This window comes from Pogona vitticeps, chromosome 1, assembly GCF_051106095.1.
Source record: "Pogona vitticeps strain Pit_001003342236 chromosome 1, PviZW2.1, whole genome shotgun sequence".
NCBI lineage: Eukaryota > Metazoa > Chordata > Lepidosauria > Squamata > Agamidae > Pogona > Pogona vitticeps.
The window spans coordinates 4,204,462-4,225,760 of record NC_135783.1 but is presented as its reverse complement, the minus strand read 5'-3'; the positions used below and the strand labels follow the sequence as shown (position 1 = coordinate 4,225,760).

Genomic DNA, 21,299 nt, shown 5'->3' with positions numbered 1-21,299 from the left:
TCTCTGGTGGATTCAAAACCGGTTAGTATTTTATGGTTTCTTTGACAGCCCTGTTAGGGGTCACTGGAGGTCAGCATTGCCTTAATGGTATATAAAAACAAGAAGAAAAACAAAATAGGAGCCCTAACTTGCTTTCTTTGTGCTTCTGAATCCATTCCCTATCACTGCAGGATGACCTGCTCTTCATCCATGGATTCCATCATCGCCCAGCGTGGTTCAGCCCCGTCCTCGACATGTTCTTCCCCAGAGCCTCTCCGTTCATCCCATCGGAGTCGTTTCCTTGCCTACAAGGACCAGGAGCTCCTAGAGTGGCACGTCCGAAAGAAACGTCAAGAGAAGGACGTGATACCTTCTTATCGGACTCCACCGAAGCCTCCAAAACGTCCCGTGTGCCTTATGTGAACCACAGGGCCCGCCATGAGAAGTAAGAAAGAAGCCGTGTTCGGATGGTTTTCTGGTGAAAAGGAAGATGATTGTGCCTGCCAGGGCAGCTTGTGAGCTCAGAATGCACAGTTTATTTGCAAGAGGGAAATTACTTCCTAGACCCACTCCCGACCATCTTTCATTTGTGTTGCAGGAGACGATGAAGAAATTATAACCTTAACACTTTACCTTCTAGAGGAAGATTTATGGAACTTGCTTGAGGCAATAAGAAACGAAGAAATCGTAAATGTAAACATGTAAGTGATGTTATTTATTTATTTATTTATTTATTTATTTGTTTGTTTATTTGTTTATTTATTTATACCCCACCTATCTGTACTAGTCGTCCACTCTAGGCGTTAGCACCATGGAAACCCAGGTGGTGTCAGTGGTCCCCTCCGCCTATTTCCATCTGTGGCGGATGGCCCAGCTGCGTCCCTGTCTTGATAGCAGGGCCCTCACCACTCTCGTCCATGCGCTTGTAATCTCGAGGTCAGACCACTGTAATGCGCTCTACGTGGAGCTACCTTTGAGACTGATGTGGAAGCTTCAAATGGTGCAGAATGGGGGGGCAGACTTCTCAGTGGGGTGAGAAAACATCAACATATCTCTCCCACTCTGGCCGCCTTGCATTGGTTGCCCATTCGTTTCCACATTGATTTCAAAGTCTTAATGACAACATATAAAGCCCTAAACGGTTTAGGACCTTGATACCTGGCAGAACGCCTCCTCTCACCTAGATCTACCCGTATCACTCGCTCTAGCCAGGAGGGGCGGCTGAGGAGCCGAATGCTGAGGGAGGCCCAGAAAGAAAAATCAAGAAACCGGGCCTTCTCGGCAGTGGCTCCCCGTCTTTGGAATAATCTCCCCTCCAAGATCCATGTGGCCCTTCCCTGGGTATTTTCAAAAGCCAACTTAAAACCTGGCTATTTAGGCAGGCCTTCCCTTTGGGTACCACTTAATTTATTTTTACCTTCCATCTTGAATGATTGTCCATTGCTGTGAAATTGTTATTATATCTTAATTGTTTTTGCTCTATTTGTTGTGAGCCACCCAGAGTAGACACAGTCTAGATGGGCAGGATACAAGTCCAATCAATCAATCAATCAATCAATCAATCAATCAATCAATCAATCAATCAATCAATCAATCAATCAATCCATCCATCCATCCATCCATCCATCCATCCATCCATCAATCAATCCATCAATCAATTCTTATCTGTCAAGGTTGGGGTGTAGAACTTCATATCCTGCCGTTGAACATGGCTGTCTGGATACCACCACACTACCATCCTTGGGTGCTTTCCTATTCTAAACAGATGCAAGGCCTCCACCTAAGGGGTCGTTACTGGCAAGAAAAGCTTTAGGCTTCATGGCAAGAGGCTGGTATTCGCAAACTGAAACATGGTTTCCCATAGGAATTCATGCACGGGGCAGTGCTATAAGCCTTCCAGGTGCAATGCATCCTGGGGCAACTTTCTTCGTACTGTATTGTGAAAAACATTCGTAAACCGAGACATTATTTTCAATGGATTTTCATTCATAAACTGAAAATTACATTAACCGAGGCGTTCGTAAACCGAGGCACCACTGCTAGAAGGTTGTCTGGTAAATGTCATTAAACAGGAACCCTTCATCTTTTAACAGTTTCTGCTCAGTTTAAACTATGTTTGAAAGAGGTTTCCTCTGAAACAACTGTGTCAACATTGATCAAAAATCACTTTCTAAACAGGCAGTAGCATTGTACAAGTTTTCCCTAAACCCACTTTGGAATTCATTGGTATTTAAGTGACAGTCCTATCCTACTGATTTAGTGTGGACATTTTGTTATACCGAAATCCCGCTCCTCTCAGCGCTATAACCAGATAACTAACTGTTTTGTTAAATTATCTAAGGAGAAAACAAGTCATGGAAAGCTGGGGAAGACGAGAGGTCAGCCGTTGAGTTTTTTAAAGTCTGAGGGCAGCTGGCAGAATATATTAGCTGAGCTCAATTTCTTCAGCAATATCACTGTACAGGAACGCAGGTAGCCGTCAGTTGCTCTAGATTTTATGCTGCCTAGGTTTGGGTCTCTAGGATTTGAAGGAGGGTCTTCCAAACCTCTACTCAAATCATGACCTCCAGGACTGACGTGTAGCTCTTCTCCCCCCCCCCCCCACTCCTCTTATCTGAAGTTAGTTATTTATGAACTCAAAGCCCTTCCATGTTTCCACTTACGGCACAAGCCCTTGGCACAGTCCATCCATGCAAGCTCTCTGCTTAAGAGTAAAATTTCTGGCATCAACAAAACAGATGCAGGTAATAAGGCATGTGGCTAAAATATTTATTTATTTATTTGTTCATTAAACAGCCAGGTAAAAGTATCAGTACAAAATTCTTTATATATCGCTTTCCCGAAAATAAGAGCTAACCTCAAAATAAGTCCTAGTATGATTTTTCAGGATGCGCGTCATATAAGCCCTACCCCCCAAAATAAGCCTCAGTGAAGTGAAACCCCGCCCTCCACCCTTGTGCAGCAACCAGAAGATGACACAACAGCATTTGAATAAACGTAGATGGTTGTACATGAAAAAACATCCCCTGAAAATAAGCCCTAATGCATATTTTAGAGCAAAAATTAATATAAGACCCTTACTTTTTGAGAAACATGGTATATTACACCTGGAGTGATGACATCTGAGGATAGGTTCCATGTTCAAACCCAAATGGACAACATCCCAATTTTATCCCCTATCTCTGAAATGACTCTACTACTCTTGCCAAAAAAAAAAAGCCTCACAAGGCAACATTACCCAGTTCTGACAAAACAAACTTACAGCAATAATAGACCCTATGCATGTTTTTGCAGTACCGCGCCCATCAGTCCTAGGCAATGTACTCAACGGGGAGAAATGCTGGCCACTGCAGTCCAGCCGCCTCGTCGACCACCTAGAAAACAGATTTAGAAAGGGCAGCATCTCCACACCCCAACCCACTTTACAAAGTTTGTGTGACTTTCTCCACCTGCAGGCTCACAGATGATAGTGGGCTGCAGGTCACAGAATCCTTTGTTATTGGCCATGCTGCCTAAGGGCTTCTGGGAGTATGGCATCCAATACCGTCTGGAAATCACTGCATGCTGTTGAGTTTTTGTTGATATATTGCTGTATTCTGACTCTACAAAGTACTCTGTACTTTGATTGTGGTAACCTTTTTTGAATGCATCCTGTTCAAAAGATGGCTGAAAAATTAGAAAATTGACTTTGCTAACCCAACATTGTCTATGGCGTGACTAAGTCTCAGATACATGTATTTCCCTTCAGCTGCTGCCTAAACCTTTGACACAGAGATGGTAAAAGACGGTAAAGCATGTACTCTTCCAACCTTTGTCTCGTTTTTAATTTGTCAGAGGATATATACTGACAGGAGAACACTGCTTTAACATCTACCACCTAGAAAACTGATTTAGAAGGGGCTTCTCTTAGAAAGTTTCCGTGTCTATCACTCAGTGCATTGTATGTTTTAGGGTATCAAGGTGTGCTACCGAATCGAAATGGATAAGTAGCGAGGGATCCAACAATGAAAGTGACAATGAGGATGGACGTGATACTATTGATTTTGTTTTTTTGTATTTTGTTGGCTTTTTACTTTGTTTGTTTGTTTGCTTGTTTCTATTTCTAAAGAAATACAATTTTCCAATAATTTCTATATTAAAAATAATAAATAGTCCTAGGCAATGTACTCAACAGGGAGAAATGCTGGCCACTGCAGTCCAGCCGCCTAGTCGACCACCTAGAAAACAGATTTAGAAAGGGCAGCATCTCCACACCCCAACCCACTTTACAAAGTTTGTGTGACTTTCTCCGCCTGCAGGCTCACAGATGATAGTGGGCTGCAGTTCCACAGAATCCTTTGTTATTGGCCGTGCTGCCTAAGGGCTTCTGGGAATATGGCATCCAATACCGTCTGGAAATCACTGCATGCTGTTGAGTTTTTGTTGATATATTGCTGTATTCCATGGGTCGGAGAACAGGGGTAAATTACCCCATTTGGGGTAAAAGTGAAAATCCTGGGGGTAATGAGCAGGCTGCTACCCCCCTCCCTTCCATCCACCCCCACCCTCTGGAGCCAAAGCTTTAATTGAGTTACTTCCTTCCTTGCAGCAGGGAGCTCCTAAATGCTCCCTTCTGTTAGAGAGATCTGAGAGATAAGCCTAATTGGATGCAGCTGGGGATTAGCCCCCGGGCAATCAGCCAATCTGGGGCTTCTGAATGACTGCTTCCTCGGGAAGTGACTGCAAAGAAGCAGCAGGAGGGAAAGAAGCAAGCAAGGGAAAGAGGGAAGAAAGAAAGGTGCGAGAGACCTAGGACTTCGTCAAGCTTATTTAAATGTACAAAATGGAGGTTTGTGTGTGTGTGTGTGTGTGTGTGTGTGTGTGTGTGTGTGTGTGTGTGTGTGTGTGTGTGTGTGTGTGTGTGTGTGTGTGTGTGTGTGTGTGTGTGTGTGAGAGAGAGAGAGAGAGAGAGAGAGAGAGAGAGAGAGAGAGAGAGAGAGAGAGACTACTCAGAACTGAAAATGAACAGGGTGGCAAGCAAAAGTGAAACTGAATTAAGGGGGGAGGGTGGCTTTTTAAGGTGCTGTCTAGGTTTATCATCGCTTTCCTCCCAAGAGGCAGGCATCTTTGAATTTTGTGGCTGCTGTCTCCATCTGCAGTGATCATGGAGCCCAAGAAAGTGAAATCTGTCACTGCCTCCATCTCTTCCCCTTCTATTTGCCAGGAGGTAATGGGACCAGTGGCCATGATCTTAGTTTTTTTGATGTTGAGTTTCAGACCATTTTTTGCACTCTCCTCTTTCACCCGCATTAAGAGGTTCTTTAATTCCTCCTCACTTTCTGCCATGCTTTTGCATAGTCAATGAAGCAGAAGTAGATGTTTTTCTGGAACTCTGGCTTTCTCCATAATCCAGCGCATGTTAGCAATTTGGTCTCTAGTTCCTCTGCCCCTTCAAAATCCAGTTTGTACTTGTGGGAGTTCTCGATCCATGTACTGCTGAAGTCTGCCTTGGAGGATTTTGAGCATAACCTTGCTAGTGTGTGAAATGAGTGCAATTGTACGGTAGTTGGAGCATTCTTTGGCACTGCCCTTCTTTGGGACTGGGATGTAGACTGATCTTTTCCAATCTTCTGACCACTGCTGAGTTTTCCATTGATGATGATAAAAAAAGCACACTGGTCCTTTGATATTGGTCTGTGGCACCAGGGTGGGTGACATGACCTTTAGCCTGGTTTGTTCCTTTTTGCACACCACACATAGAATGATTAAAGTGGTAGGGAAACACACACACACCCCCAATTCTGCTTTGGCTGTCTCTAGAAAGCATGTCATTGCTAGCACCACTCTGGCAGCCACTAATGATCCTCTGCAAGCTAGCAAAAATTTAATGCAACTTGCTAGGCACATTGGACAGCTTACTACTCCCTATACCACACCATGGCTGGAGTGCAATGTGTTCCAGCAAGAATAGTGCATATCTTTATCAAATTTGGTGCATCCTGCTAGTTCGGTACACAGCCTGTGTAGATTCAATAATATTTTTAATTCACATAATGTATGATTTCCTTCCTTTCGAATCAAGGGGGTAATGTCGGTGTATATAAATTTTTTGTGGGGTAAAAGGTAAAAAAGTTCCCTGACCCCTGCTGTATTCTGACACTATTATTATGGGACAAAAGCGGTTCACAACTGTTGTTGTGCATCATCACATCAATTCCAAGTTATGTGCTCGGTGAATTCATGACCTCAGAAGGAAAGGCCATGGCTTTTAGATTCGGTCTTCCTCTTTTCCTACTTGTCTTGTTTTTTTTTTCAACATTGCTGTCATTTTGTGTGAGTTTTGGTACTTCTGGAGTATAAAAGTCTCCATCCATCCATTTTCACTTCTCTAGAGATCCGAGGCTTTATTTGATCCAGCACCCACTTAGGGGCCACTCTCTTGTGGTCCATGAGATCGGTAAAGCTGTCCATATTCTGAACAATTTTTTCCCATCAGCTTTTTAAAAAACACGCTGCTTATATACCACCCCATAATGCTTAAAGCACCCTCTGAGCAGTTTACAATTTAATTAAGCAGGCTATACATTCCTTCCCCCCCCGGGGGGGGCTGGGTACTCAATGTACCAACCTTGCAAGGCTGAGTCAACCTCAAGCCAGCTACCTGGGATTGAACCTCAGGTCATGAGCACAATTTTGGCAGTTTAATCAGTGCGCCATGCGGCTCCTTTAATATCCAGCTTTTACATCCATAGATATTAATGGGGAATACCATCATACGGATGTCCTTGGTCTCGGTCTCCAGCAACACATCTTACTTCTGAAGATATTTTCTCATTCCTTCAAAGCTATCTTTCTAAGTCTTATCCTCCTTCAGATATTTTGGCTGCAGTCTTTTCTCGGTTTTATGACCGACCTGAGTTATCAGTGACCCAAGTGATCAGGAGCAATTATGTAAAATTCTTGTTTTTTTCTAAGAATTACTGTTTTAAATTTTATTTTGCACCATTTGGTTGCATTTTGCTTGCTCCCTGCTATACCTTTCCTGAAGCTATTGGCTACAGATCTTCTGGGGTGGGAGGTAGAGGGCTGTTCACCATAAAACAGAGCGTGGTATCCAGTTATTGCCTTCTGGTACAGGTCATGAAACAACTTCTTTCTGTGAAGGGGGGGGCAATCTCCCTTCTCCATCTGTCCTTAAAATTAGCTGGAACATTTTGCGCAAAGATGGGCATGATAAAGGACAAAAAGGGTAGGGACCTCACAGAAGCAGAAGACATCAAGAAGAGGTGGCAAGAATACATAGAGGAGTGGTTAAAACGCTGTACTGCAGCTAAAACTGTGCTCACGACCTGGGGTTCAAATCCCAGGTAGCCGGCTCAAGGTTGACTCAGCCTTCCATCCTTCCGAGGTCGGTAAAATGAGTACCCAGCTTGCTGGGGGGGGGGCAATGTGTAGCCTGTATAATTAAATTGTAAACCGCCCGGAGAGTGCTTGTAGCGCTATGGGGCGGTATATAAGTCCAATAAATAAATAAATATCCCGGACCAACCAGACAATGTAGTTGCTGACCTTGAGCCAGACATCCTGGCCCCTAAGTGGGCCTTAGAAAGCATGGCTAACAACAAGGCCAGTGGAGGTGATGGCATTCCAGTCTAACTATTTAAAATCTTAAAAGATGATGCTGTTAAGGTGCTACACTCAATATGCCAGCAAATTTGGAAAACTCAACAGTGGGCAGAGGACGGGAAAAGATCAGTCTACATTCTAATCTTGGTCTGATTATCACCTTTCCTATTTTTATTTTTGTTTTCCATACAATTGAATTGTAAATGATCAGACTTGCCGCATTTGTAAGTCCTTCTCTCATTCTGAGGAGATCTGTTAAACTTTTCCTCAAGGTTCATCTGGTTCTGAGAACTAGGCCGTGCTAATCAAGAGGAGGCACCAGGCTGGCCTTCTTTTGTTTTTTACTGTTGTCCCAACTCTGCTGGTTAAATTTTACCTCAGAGAACCGGGGGTTTGGTAAAAAAAATTTAGAGGGGTTATAGATCAATTATACTCAGACAATACTTCAGAAGTAATAGTTAATGTCAAAAAATAAAAATTATTTTAAAAAAAGAAGTAATCGTTAATGTTGGTTTAACAGAAAAGGCTGAGGTACAAGACAAGGCTGTCCACTTTCACCAATATTGTTTTGTATGGTTATAGAATTGTTGGCTAATGCAGTAAGAAATGATGAATCCATTCAAGGAATAGGAAAAAAATGATATAATTAAAATTAATTTGTTTGCTATTGACTATTAAAAACCCACTAGAGAGTATGGATAATATCAAAAACCATTTAGAAAAAAATTGGGGAAATAACAGGATTAATGATTAATTGGCAAAAATCACGAATGATGATGTTTAATCATAATATACAGGACAAGAAATGCAGGTCCATCTTCTGAAGATGTTATCAGAACAGAAGGGGAAGCAGAAACTTGACCAAGGGTAGCAGAAACAACAACCTCTGTAAGACGACCAGATAGGATTAATAAAAGCAAACTTCCAGAAAGATATAGATTCTGTGAAAAACTTTATTTATTTTATTTATTTATTGTATTTATATCCCGCCTATCTAATCATTTCGACCACTCTAGGCGGCTTACAACATAAAAAAACTGCAAACAATAAAGGAACCAATGTACTGTACTCGAAACAGATCATTAAATTACCTATTTCAGAGAGAGAGAAAAATGGATAGATGCCTTGGAAAAAGATCTCTGCAAGAGAAATTTGCATATCTTTGTGAAATGTTAGATATGCTTGATGCAAATACCAACAGAATTTAGTATTTCTTGTTTTCTTAGGATGTCCTGTTTACCCTTTTCCTAAGAGAAACAGATAAAGATTATTCTCTGTATTTTGTCTCAGTGTCCCAAAGCCTTTTATTTTCCCCAACAGTTGTCAACTGGGGAGCAACAGCCTTGAGCCAAAAATGTGCAAAGGGCATTTGTGATGCAAGGATGATGTCAGCAGTGGTGCCCTAAAAAATCTGCCAGCCTGGAGGCAGGCTTTCAGAGCAAGTGATTTTGGTACCCAGGACCAGGTGATCATCATGATGATCCTCTGGTTTTATGCGTCCATATTTGCTCTTTTTTGGATCCTCTGGAGATGCTCGCAACGTTGGGTAAGGCAGGGACCAAATTAGATCCTGGGGTTGGGAGGGACCAAACTAGGCCCTGATGATACTTACGGTAAGTCTATTTCTTCTCTTCTTTTTCTCTTAGGGCTATGTCATCGAGTCCATTCCCTCTTGCCTCAAGGCGATTGCTGAAAGCAGGCAGAAACGGAAAAGGCACATCTTTAAACACAGGTAATATTATTTTCATTAACATCCTGTTTTCATCGTAAATAGTTACCATTCACCCCGGTTTAATTTTAACTTAAGCCATTGTAGAACTAGAAGACCTCTTTATTCAAGCAACGTTGACTCAGGGTGCGACTAGACAGAGAGAAAACTGCATTTAGACCCTCTGTGATGTCATATGTTGGAGGTTGCAAGCAAGCAAGCAAGCAAGCAAGCAAGCAAGCAAGCAAGCAAGAAAGAAAGAAAGAAAGAAAGAAAGAAAGAAAGCAGACTCAGGCACCAGGGAAGAGAGGATTCAAATGGTAGCCAGTGTTCCTGCTGTCCTGCATCTGTCGCTGCTGCTGCACCCAGACGATAGATGTTGGGGGAAAGGAAGGGGACTCTGGCTTGATTCATATGTAGTGAATGGAAAAGAAGGTGAATCAGATAATCTCAATCCTGGAATATTTGTAAATAGAGTCACACCCTCAGTGATCTGGTTCAGGCAAACAAACAGGCCAGTGGAGGAGAGGAATTCCGGATTGATAAGTACCAGCTGCACATTCAGGAACAGGAGAGCTGTGGTCTCTTCAGTGGTTTGATTCTCTTTGGTCTGGAAGTAGAATGGCCACCATTTCTATTACTCCATAACCTTTAGTAAGAAGGTAGAGCTTTCTCACCAGCAGTTGATGCTAGGCAATATCATAGGGTGCTGTAAGGTTGACAAAAGCTTCTCCAGCTATTTTATGTGTTTCAAAGCCGTCTTCTATATATGCTGGGTTAGATTTGAGCCATGCAGCTCCTGCCAGCTCTACAGCCTGCCTCTTCTGGAATTAGAAAAGGTTCAGTTTTAGGGGCTAGATGGTTTAGTGGCATTTGTTCACTTTGTGTAAGTAGGGAGATTGGTCTGTAGCTTTTGGGGTCTGGTGGTTCTTTGCCTCCTTTCAGTACCGGGATTATTTTCCTCTTCCACTGTATTTTTGGAATTTGTTTGCTCATTCGACAGTTATGAAATTTTAATGATGCAAGATCTGATTCAAGCTCAGTTGTTTTTGGCAATGTAACTGCACCTCCAGTTGAAATTATACCTCCTATGGAATGGTACAAATTGAGATTGGATGGCTGAGTAGATATGACACCGCATAGGTGTTAGAGATGGGATGATTGTAAAACAAATGTGAATATCCTAGACCTAATTGACTGGGATCCCCAGTCCCGTCTCCCCAAACCAACCCATCCACTTATGGAGCAGAGCCAGCCAGGTTTCATCTGACATTGGCATGATGAGCGGGATGTGGCCACATGTGTTGTGCAGCGACCCGTAAATGCACAGGTTGGCTCGGGGAAGGGGGACTGGGGATCCCAGCCAATTGGGTCCAGGATTTTCGTATTTGTATTCGTATACGAATATCCCATCTCTAACTGACTAGATAGGCGGGATATAAAATAAATAAATAAATAAATTTTCATGTTTAATAAATTTTTCTGTTCTTATTTTTAATTTTTGATTTGTGAGTTGATTTGGTTCTCATTGCCAGGAGAAAGGTGGTATAGAATTACAGTCCTATTAGGGTCACTAGAGGTCATTACAGCCCTATTAGGGTCACTAGAGGTAATTTTTTGTATAGAACAACAACAAGAAGAATAACAAAATACAAGCCCTAACTTGCTTTATTTGTCCTTCTGGACTCATTCCCCATCCCTGCAGGATGGCCAGCTGTTCATCATCGGTGACCTCCATTTTTTCTATGATCAGCCAGCATGGTTCGCCCCCATCCTTGAAAGATTTTAAATCTTCTTCAAAAGGGCCGAGGCTTCCGAGATGCCATCATAGGTGAAATACTTTTCTTTAACTCCTTGTCATCCTAAATAGGTGTCACGTGGGGAAGCCACGGTGTGGTCGCCCTGGGCGCTAAATTCTCAGTGGTCACCACATTTAAAAAGCAATGCCAGGTGGAGTCAGTGTGGAGGAGGCCGCAAAACGCCCAGGAGACCAGGCTAGGGACGTCTGGCTCCAGCGGGAAGCCGAAAATCTGCCCCAGCAGTTCCAGAGGGGGCCTCTCCTTGCTGCCACCGTGTTGTATTCCTCCTCCGGCATTTTCCGTAGGCGACCCTTTTCCTTCTTCCTCCTCTCCAGGTTTCAAATGCCCACTTGGCTGTGGAAACTCAGTGGGGATGTGGAACTGAAAAAAAAAATTACTTCCACAATACCTCATTAACTTTGAAAGCCCTGTTAGGGTCACTGGAGGTCATTTTTGACCTAATGATATAGAACAGTGATAAGAAGAATAACAAAATAGAAGCCCTAACTTGCTTTCTTTCTCCTTCTGAACCCATTCCGAATCCCTGCAGGATTGCCCGCTTTTCATCAGAGACCTCGATGGATTCCATGATCGGCCAGCGTGGTTCGCCCCCATCCGTGATAGAGGTTTCAAGGCTGTACCTTTCAGCCAACCGAGAGAAGCAGCACAGGTGGGGGCTTCCAAAATGCCACCACAGGTGATATTCTTTAACTCTTTGTCGTCCTAAATAATTATAGCAAAGTTATCGTATGCCCAGATGTTGGTTTTAAGCAAAGTGTTAAATTAAAGACATATTTTTTCAAAAAATATATCATTTCAATTCTTTCTACTGTATTCATGTTGTATAAAAAATATTCTTGGAGTTCTGATAGAGTTCCTGAAATCCTATACTTAGCCATATGAATTTATTAGACTGAGATATAATATTAAGTGCATATAACATAATGTTATTTACCAATACGACTTTGACCCAATTCTGGGAGGCAGTGGAAGACAGGAGGGCCTGGCGTGCTCTGGTCCATGGGGTCACAAAGAGTCGGACATGACTTAATGGCTCAACAACAACAAGCATAATGTTTAATTAGGAAGACGTAACCCTCCTAGTTTTACAGATTTGTACCATTTCTTCATATAAACCCTTGCCTTTTCATCTCCATTACGAAATGTTTTAATCCTATTTTGCCAACTCATCTTCAGTTATTTTTAGCATAATAAATAAATAAATAAATAAATACCCAATCAAATGCCTTTGAAATATCTAATGAGATTATTCCCACCTTCCCTTTTGTTTTTCATAACATCCTTGCAGGATCACCCGCTGGGAATCAGCAACCTCCATCATCTCCCTCTACAGCTGGGCCCCGTCATCCAAAGAAGGGGGTGCTTCCAGAGGCGCTTCCAGAGGGCCTCTCCCTTCCGGCAGGCGGAGGATCCATTTCCTCGCCTACAAGCAGCAGGAACTCCTGGAATGGCACGTCACAAGGAAGCGCCAGGCGGTGGAGGAGGAAGAAACCCTTGGCCAGTGGAGCCCAGGGCCTCGCCACGCCTGGCCCCCTCCTGGGCCTTCCCGTGCATCACTGACCTCCGTCATCTCCCTGTGCAGCTGGGCCCCGTCCTCACGAGAAGGTCCTTCCAGAGGTGCTGTCCCTTCCAGCCAGCGGAGGATCCGTTTCCTCGCGTACAAGGAGCAGGAGCTGCTGGAGTGGCACATCACCAGGAAGCGCCAAGTGATGGAGGGAACCCTCAGCCGGTCAAGCCCAGGGCCCCGCCACCCCTGCCCTCCACCCATGCCTTCCCCTGCAGAGACGCTCCCTTCCCTTCTCATCGGCCCGTCCAAAAGCCGGACCAGCGTCAAGAAATGGACCGAGGGCCAAATGGAAAGTGGTGAACAGAAGATCCTCCGACGGAGTAGGGCTAAGACGGCCCTAGCAGAGCTGCCCCCGGTGAATAGGGCCCCCCCCAAGCGACGGAGTCCTGCTCCGCTCCCCATCTTGGAGGCTGCTGCCGTCCCCCAGAAGCCTCTGGAGTGGCCGCTGGTTGCTGCCGCGCATGTTGAGGTGTGCCAGGAAACCCACCAATGCTTGCAGGCGTCTCCCAAGCCTTGCGTCCTTGTGGAGACCCGGGAGGAGGAACGAGCCACCCTGGAACTCCGTCTGCCGCTGGCCAGGAGCCCCTTCCCCCCTGGGCCTCCTCCTCCTCCTCCTTCTCCTCCTCCTGTCAAAGGCATCCCTTCAGAAGAGTACCCCGTCTGCTTGCACTGTGGCCAAGACACCCCGATCTGCCCGCCCCGTCGCCTGCAGCACAGCCCTCGCCTGATGATCAACCCGCAGCTGACGGTGCAGGAAGGGGAGGGCCATATAAGCCTGGGCTTCCAACTGAGGATCGAGGAGGCCGGGTCCAGCGAGGGGGGACCGGTGCCAGGGAAGGATGCCTGCCAGGGGCAGCCGGGCAAAGACCGGCCCTCCAAGCACAAAAGGGCCGGGGGCAGGAGCAGACCCTCAAAGAGTCAGACCACGAAGCCCGAGCCTCGGGGCCCAGAGAGGACACCCTGGCTGGCCGGGCAGCGTTCCCCACAGGGCGTTGCCCCAGGACCCAGAGGCCACAAGGCTGCTCCCAAAGCCACAAAGGTCAGCTTTCTACCCGGTCGCGGGCCCCCCACGAAACCAGGGAAAGCAGAAACGGACAAGTGCCGCGACGTCTTCAAACGCATGGTGTCCTGCCTCAAGGGAGCCTGTGCTAAATTGAAGAAGAAGAAGAAGCAGAAGAGCCCCGAAATCAGGACTCTGTGGGTGTCTTGCTGATGTTGGCGTCACGCTCCAAGACCAAAGAGTCCCCTTTGGTGTCCTTTGAGGATGAAGAGGAAGAAGGGCTTTTGATTCCTCCCCAAGAAAGGGGGAAGCTGGCTTGACAGAATACTCAAGTCTCCTGGGAGTTCAAACAGACTTAGAAGGAAACCTTCCTCCGTCAACTTCCTAAAAAGCCTCCCCAAGAAAAGGACTAGCAAAGACAAGCTCTATGTCAGCTGTTTTCTCCTTTTATATATATATATATACAGTGGTGCCTTGCCTTACGAATGCCTTGACCTGCAAACATTTCGAGTTACGAACAGCTCTTTTCACAAAATGTTGCCTTGACTTGAGAACAAAACTTTGACTTACAAACGAAAAAAAGCAGGGGAAAAGGACGGAAAATTTAAATGTACGAAGTGTTGCTGGCGAAGAGCTCTTTCGCCCCAAGGATTCAGGAAAGGGATGTGGCGGCGGGGGTGGCCAAGGGTCAGGAGGCTTCAGCCCGGCTGGGGGGATTCAGCTGCTCGCCTCCCGGCTCGCCTCCTGCTCCATCCTCGCTGCCCTCCGCGCACTGATGCTGCCGCTGCTGCCCGATGCTGCCTCCATCTCCGGAACCTTCACCAGCGGCTGCTCACTGGGGCGTCCGCGTCAGTTCTCGGTGCTCCTCACCGCCCGCCGTGGACTGATGGCGGGAAATTCAAATGGCCTCCTGGCTGGACTCTAGCTCCTGGCACTGAGTCCGTCCCCGCTGCTTGCTTCCCAGCCGGGCTCTGATTCCCAGAGCCCGACTGGGAAGCAAGCAACGTGGACGGACCCACCGCCGGGAGGCAGAGTCCGGCCAGGATGGGTCCTCGCCTCCTGTCCAGGCTCTAGCGCCTGGCGCTGAGTCCATCCATGCTGCTGGCTTCCCAGCCAGGCTCTGATTCCCAGAGCCCGACTGGGAAGCTAGCAGCGTGGACGGACCCACTGCCAGGAACCAGAGCCCGGCCGGGATGGGTCCTCACCTCCTGGCTGGGCTCTAGCTCCTAGCGCTGAGTCCATCCACGCTGATCACTTCCCAGCCGGGCTCTGCCTCCTGCAGCCCAGCTGGGAAATGAGCAGCCGGGATCGACCCACTGCTGGGAGGCAGAGCTCGGCCAGGATGGTTCCTTGCCTCCTGTCCAGGCTCTAGCTCCTGGCGCTGAGTCCATCCACGCTGCTGGCTTCCCAGCCAGGCTCTGCCTCCCGGAGCCCAGCTGGGAAACAAGCAGCAGGGACAGACCCAGCGCTGTGAGCCAGAGTCCGGCCGGGATGGGTCCTCGCCTCCTGTCCAGGCTCTAGCTCCTGGCGCTGAGTCCATCCACGCTGCTGGCTTCCCAGCCAGGCTGTGCCTCCTGGAGCCCGACTGGGAAGCTAGCAACGTGGACAGACCCACCGCCGGGAACCAGAGCTCGGCCGGGATGGGTCCTCACCTCCTGGCTGGGCTCTAGCTTCTGGCGCTGAGTCCGTCCATGCTGCTCACTTCCCAGCCGGGCTGTCTCCTGGAGCCTGGCTGGTAAGAAAGCAGCGGGGACGGACCCAGCACTGGAAGGCCATTTGAATTTCCCGCCATTGCCCTACGGAGGGCGGTGAAGAGCACAGAGGGCCGACAACGACGCCCTAGCGAGCAGGCCATGGTGAAGGTTCCTGAGATGGAGCCGGCGTTGGGCACCAGCGGCAGCATCGGTCCGCGGAGGGCAGCGAGGAGTACGTGGCAGGCAAGCCGGGAGGCGAGCGGCCAAAGCACTCCAGCCAGGCTCAAGGCTCCCGACCCTGGGCCACCCCTGCCGCTGCATCCCTTTCCCGAACCATTGGGGCGAAAGAGCTACAAAGAAGCAGCCTCTTCGCCACCAACGGTAAGTACATTTAAATTTTCTGCCCGTTTCCCCTGCCTTTCTTTCGTTCGTAAGTCAAAGCTCCGTTCGCAAGTCAAGGCAAAATTTTGTGAAAGGAGCTGTTCGTAACTCAAAATATTTGCAGGTGAAGGCGTTCGTAAGTCAGGGCACCACTGTATATATATATAAAAAGGAGAAAACAGCTGACAGTAACGAAGAACGAAGGAAGGAAGTTGGAATCCTCCCAGCCGAGCCCGCCGACCCGGTGGTCAGCGCCGTCCATCCTGCCTTCTCCCTGTCCGCGGAGACCCCTCTTTGGCTGAAAGGGAACAGCATTCTCTGCTTCTCCTCCTTCCAGTTTTCTTTGCCATAGCCCCATCGAGTGCAACTCCCTGCCCATTATGCGCTCTGCAATGCCGTGTGCAAGCACCAATGGCTCTGCTCAATGGACGCCTAGCCTCTGCTTCCATTCCTCCAATGATGGCGACACCTGACAGATGACCAGACACTATGCAAGTTGCATCTGATCAAGATGGGTTTAAGTCGGTGGTTCTAAGTGTGAGCAGAGTATAGAGCAGGCGGAGAGTGTGCCGTCCCCTCAGCCATCTAAAAGGGAAAGACAATCCCCTGAAAGGGAAAGTCAAGATAAGGGAAAAGAGGAAGAGGAATCAGAAGCGCGCGAAATAAAGGAGGAAAGAAAATCTGTGGAAGGGATGAGAGAAGAGAGAGAGCCGGGGGACCTATGATCCAAAGTTATTCAAAGTACCTATAAGAGATTTAAAGGAGGGATTTGTTAGATGAAAAGCTGTTAATAATGTTATGGGACTATTTATTTATTTATTCATTCATTCATTCATTCATTTATTCGTTCATTCATTTATTCATTCATTCATTTATTCATTCATTTATTCATTTATTCTATTTATACTTTGCCTATCTATTCATTACCCAACAAGTTATCATTTAGTGAGCCTAGTGAAATGATTAAAGAATCAAAGCCATGTTATGAAAGTAAAGATTTGTTTAATGATACACCTTTATTGTCGTTTCATTTAATTAATGGGGGAACTGTCCAAACATTTGACCACAGTAAAGATCACTCGCTTGGCCCCACCACCCACTTTTTAACTGCCTCCTTCCAGAAAGCAAGTTATCAAATTGTGTGCTTGTGGGTGTAAGTGAATGTAAGTGTAACAACTGTGGCACCTCTACGATGGCTGGAAATTTCAACGGAAGCTCTCACAATTGGCCGTGATGACTGATCGTGATGGGTCTTGCAGTCTGAGGACATCATGAAGCTTGTTTATTGCTTCAGCCTGAGCTGAATAAAGCAAGAAGGAATGTATTTTATTTATTTATTTATTAAATTTATACCCTGCCCCTCTAGACCATGTCTACTTGGGGCGGCTTACAACATAAAAATCAATATAAAATATATATAATTATTAAAAATACAGTTACTATATTAATGAAAACAATTAATTTAAGAAAAAATTACCAAGATGGGTAAGATAAGAAGAAATAAAAAGACTTTGCTGACTGGAGGGAAAGCCTGCCTAAATAGCCAAGTTTTTAATTGGCTTTTGAAAACCCCCAGCGAGGGTGCCAGCCGAATTTCTGTTGGGCGGGCGTTCCACAGCCGAGGGGCAACCGCCGAGAAGGCCCGGTTTCTAGTTTTTTCCTTCCGAGCCTCTCTCAGCGTCAGGCCCCTCAGCCGTCCCTGCTGGCTATGGCGGGTGCCATAGCCAGAGAGAAAGCGGGTGGAAATGGACAGAAGAGGTGTGAGTGTGCTCAGAAAATGCCTCCAGATTCCATCATGTCTCGTTCTTTGCAAGTCACTACCTTTCCAAGGTGTTCCAAATGTTCTACAGTATTTTAAAGGTGCTATTGTAGATATTCCCTCTCTTATGTAAATATGTTTATAATATGACTTCTTTGCTGTAAGCCCAAGTATGAAGCCCAACGGTATTGTGCTCTGATGCATGAAAAAGATGAATCTGATGCTGTGCCAATGTCTTCCAGTTTTCCAAAAATTTTATTCTGTGGAAAAGAGTTCCATTTTTCTGCCTTTCTTTTGGTTTCATCTTTGAGCTCACCGTTAACACTGTAAGAGGATAAAGAATGGTGTAATTTTTTCCCTTTCAATTTCCCATCACTTACTCATTCTGCAACTTCCCCAGCTATGGAAACTTCTGATCCAAAAAGGCCCCCATGGAATTTATTACTTTATGCTGCCTTCCCTCCAGCCTTGAGCTTTGACTGAATTGTGGGAAGTTTTTTTTGGGGGGGGGGGGGGGGCTGCCACTTGCCACAGAGATGGTCATACATTTGAAAGACAAAGCATACACACCTTCATCACCTCATAGGTCCAGCACAGGAATTTTGAATTCTTCTCTGTTGATATTTTGTTTGGGGAGAATTTCATGTGCAGAGTTATCCCCCATGCTTGTGGGAGCTGGAAATTCACACACACAAGTGGATTTCTCTCAGCTTGAGAAATTGCAAAGGGTGGAAAAAACGGCTTTGTGTGTCTGTGTCTGTGTCTGTGTCTGTGTGTGTCTGTGTGTGTCTGTGTGTCTGTGTCTGTGTCTGTGTCTGTGTCTGTGTGTGCAAGTCCATTTTCTCCACCCTCTGCATTTCTCAAGCAGAGAGAAATCCACCCCTTCTGGTTTTTTTCCTGGTTTTTATAAAGTGTTTCAAATCTGTCACACTTTTTAAACTTTTTATTTCACTTTATTATGCTTTTATTAATGTGATTTCTTAGTGTACTTTATTTTAGTAGCTCTTATACTTTGTTTGTTTGTTGCTGATTATTTTGTTTTTTATATTATTGTTTAATTCTGTTTTTGTAAACTGCCCAAAGTGGCCTTGGCAGATATTCTACCCAACACCTAATTCCAAAAGCAACACGCCCCCCCACCCCACCCCATGCAGAGAGCCCGCTCCCCCAATACGCCCTCCTTTGTCCTCCTTTTTGGCTTTCAGTGTCCTTCTTTTCGTGCCTATGGATCTGGCAACCCTAGCTTTGACACCCCCCCCCCACGGAAACCGGAGGTCTGGAGACTCTCGGCGACTCTTCACATGCTCTCTTGAGTTCACTTCATCGTCCCACTCCATACTTTCCAAGAAAATCTCTTTGTCCGCTTTTTCCTATTTGAGCATTAAAATCCTTCCTTCTGGAGTACAGGTGTTTCTTGTCTTATATTTTATAAGCATAGAATTTTTCTATACTTCCCTTGCCTTTTATCCGTAGTTAGTGCAAACGTCCCGCTAGCAATCAGGAGAGTTGACTCATGTGATTACCTCCCTTTAAAGAAAGGAACATGGGCTTAAATCCCGTCGCATAATCTAAGAAAATGCGTTAACTTTCACTTCGTTCCCCGCCGTCTGTCATGATCATGGGATACGTAGTCCAAAGATGTGTCTCGATGACGGGATGTGTGGTCGGAGAAATGCAAAATGGAGTCAGATAGGCTCTGTGTGAAGATGATTTAAGGGAATGTGTTTTTCTAAGCGCCACGAGAGTGTTTTCCTAGGGACTGTACAGCCTGGTTCAAGCTATCTTGAAGGCCACATCGAGGGCCACGTGGAAGACTCAACATTCTGAGCTACTTGGAGAAAAGATGACCACACGTGCACCGTCATGGGGATAGAAAGTGGAGAGAGGTGGTACAGCCTCTAAAACGTTAATTGGTTAGTGGCCAGAATGGGCCATGAAGAAGGGAGGAGTTAGGAAGGTAGAAAATGGAGGATGCGTTGTGTGAATGAACTTGACTGAACGAGAAAATGGATTCTATTCCATTCTGGATTTCGTTCCTTGATGATGGAGCACATAGCTTGAATGAGAGAGGATGTAATTAGAAGAGGAAGAAAGAGGTGGGGGGCGAGCCCACCATAGCCCCACCATAGCCTCTGCAGATTAGCTTTTAGAGTTTATTATTTTAATTGGGAAATAGTTATCTTATTTAACTGCAATAATCTTTGAATATGTCCTTGAATGCTAATGCTTATGCAATACAAACTGATTTTTTTTAAATGAAACTTTATTTTTCTAATAAAAATGTAATCTTGAAAATGTCCTGATTGAGGACTGGTCTCTTGAACAGCAGGGTCTGGCTAAATCCAGTGGAGGACAGGGCCACAAACTAGCTACTATTAAGCGCCCCACCTCACTGAGCTCTTGTGAGTTCTAAGGAATTGTAAAAAGCTCATGTGCCTGTATTTGCTGAGTACCAAGTAAGTGCAAAGTGGTTTTTTTGGGTCAGATTTGTTCAAAGGGGCTTATGCTAGGCACCCCTAAGGTCTAAGCACTCGACACAGCGCAAGGGTGGTAGATAAGAGTTTGGCGAGTTCTCTGACCGAGCGCCCTGCAACCCTTAGAGGGGCGAGAGCATCACACCGCCAAATACAGAGTTCCCGCTGCAATTCTCCGGGACATACTCACATACTGGCTTGGTGCATGCATGCACCCCCATGAGAACTGCAGCCGTTGCCAGATAGAAGCAACTTAAAATTACAGTTTTTCTCACACTAAGCCATCGGATTTCAGCCAATAACTGGTAGGTTTCAGAAGCAGAGGAAGTAAAGCATTTTTTAAAAATTTCCAGCAAGGGAGGCATTGTGGAATGACATGGGTCGAGCCAGCGAACAGTGTCAGGATGCTGGGGCCAGAGAAAACTTGGCAAAGTTTCTGTCCATATTCCTTGTAGAGGTGCAAGACTTTTTGACGAAATAGAGGGTGAAAGAAGTGCTGGAGCAATGCCCTGCACCCACCCCGGTGTACGGCATCCATAGAGTTTCTTCGGGAGACTCATAATTCAGTGGTACAAGACATATTCTGTATTCAGAAGCATTCTAATCCGGTCAAACTCTGTGTCAAATAAGGTGGAAAGCCACTTTCGAATCAGAGCAGACAAGAACGACGCAAATAGAGAAATAATCTGACTTGGAATACCACAGCCTTCCATCAGCCTGTGCGTGTCTTTTTGTGCATCAGTCAGCCAGTCAGTGAGGCGATGAATCAATCACTCCACAGTACGAAGAGAAAGGTAGTGGTCTTTATTTTGGATCGCCAACATCTTTAAAAGAACCCGGTGGATAGAGTCTTTGGCTAGGACTCTGGAGATCTGGGTTTGATTTCCCACCTTGGTCATGAAAGCTCACTGGGGAAGTGGAGCTGATAAAACAACTTGGTAACCTTGAAAACCCTCTTAGGGTCTCTAGAAGTCAGTTCAGACTTTACGGCACATAACAGCAGCAGCAGCAACAACATATTTAAACCTTAACTGAAAGAGAAGCCAAAGATTCTCTCCCTAGTCTTGGGGCTGCTCAGACAGAGAGCATGAAGAGCAGAAATGAAGCACTAGTTTATTTTTTTTCTATTTAATAACTTGGGATAGGGTATGGGATACAGAAGGTAAAATGAAATGTAAGTGGGAAAAAGGGGGGGGGAGGAGAAATACAAAATATACTGACATCCAGTCTTTCATTACTTCTGATAGGTTGTCCATTTCTGCCGCTTCCCGTATCTTCTCCATAAGTTCCTCTTGTTTCGGTATCACCGGAC

At 45.8% G+C, this 21,299-nt stretch overlaps 1 long non-coding RNA gene across 1 annotated transcript; it reads left to right on the top strand.

Annotated features, from left to right (window-relative positions):
• Positions 1-4,465: 4,465 nt before the first annotated feature.
• LOC144584750 (uncharacterized) lies at positions 4,466-9,577 on the top strand. Its single transcript, XR_013539182.1, has 2 exons — positions 4,466-4,756; positions 8,905-9,577. It is a non-coding gene; the product is annotated as an uncharacterized LOC144584750 (long non-coding RNA).
• Positions 9,578-21,299: the final 11,722 nt, after the last annotated feature.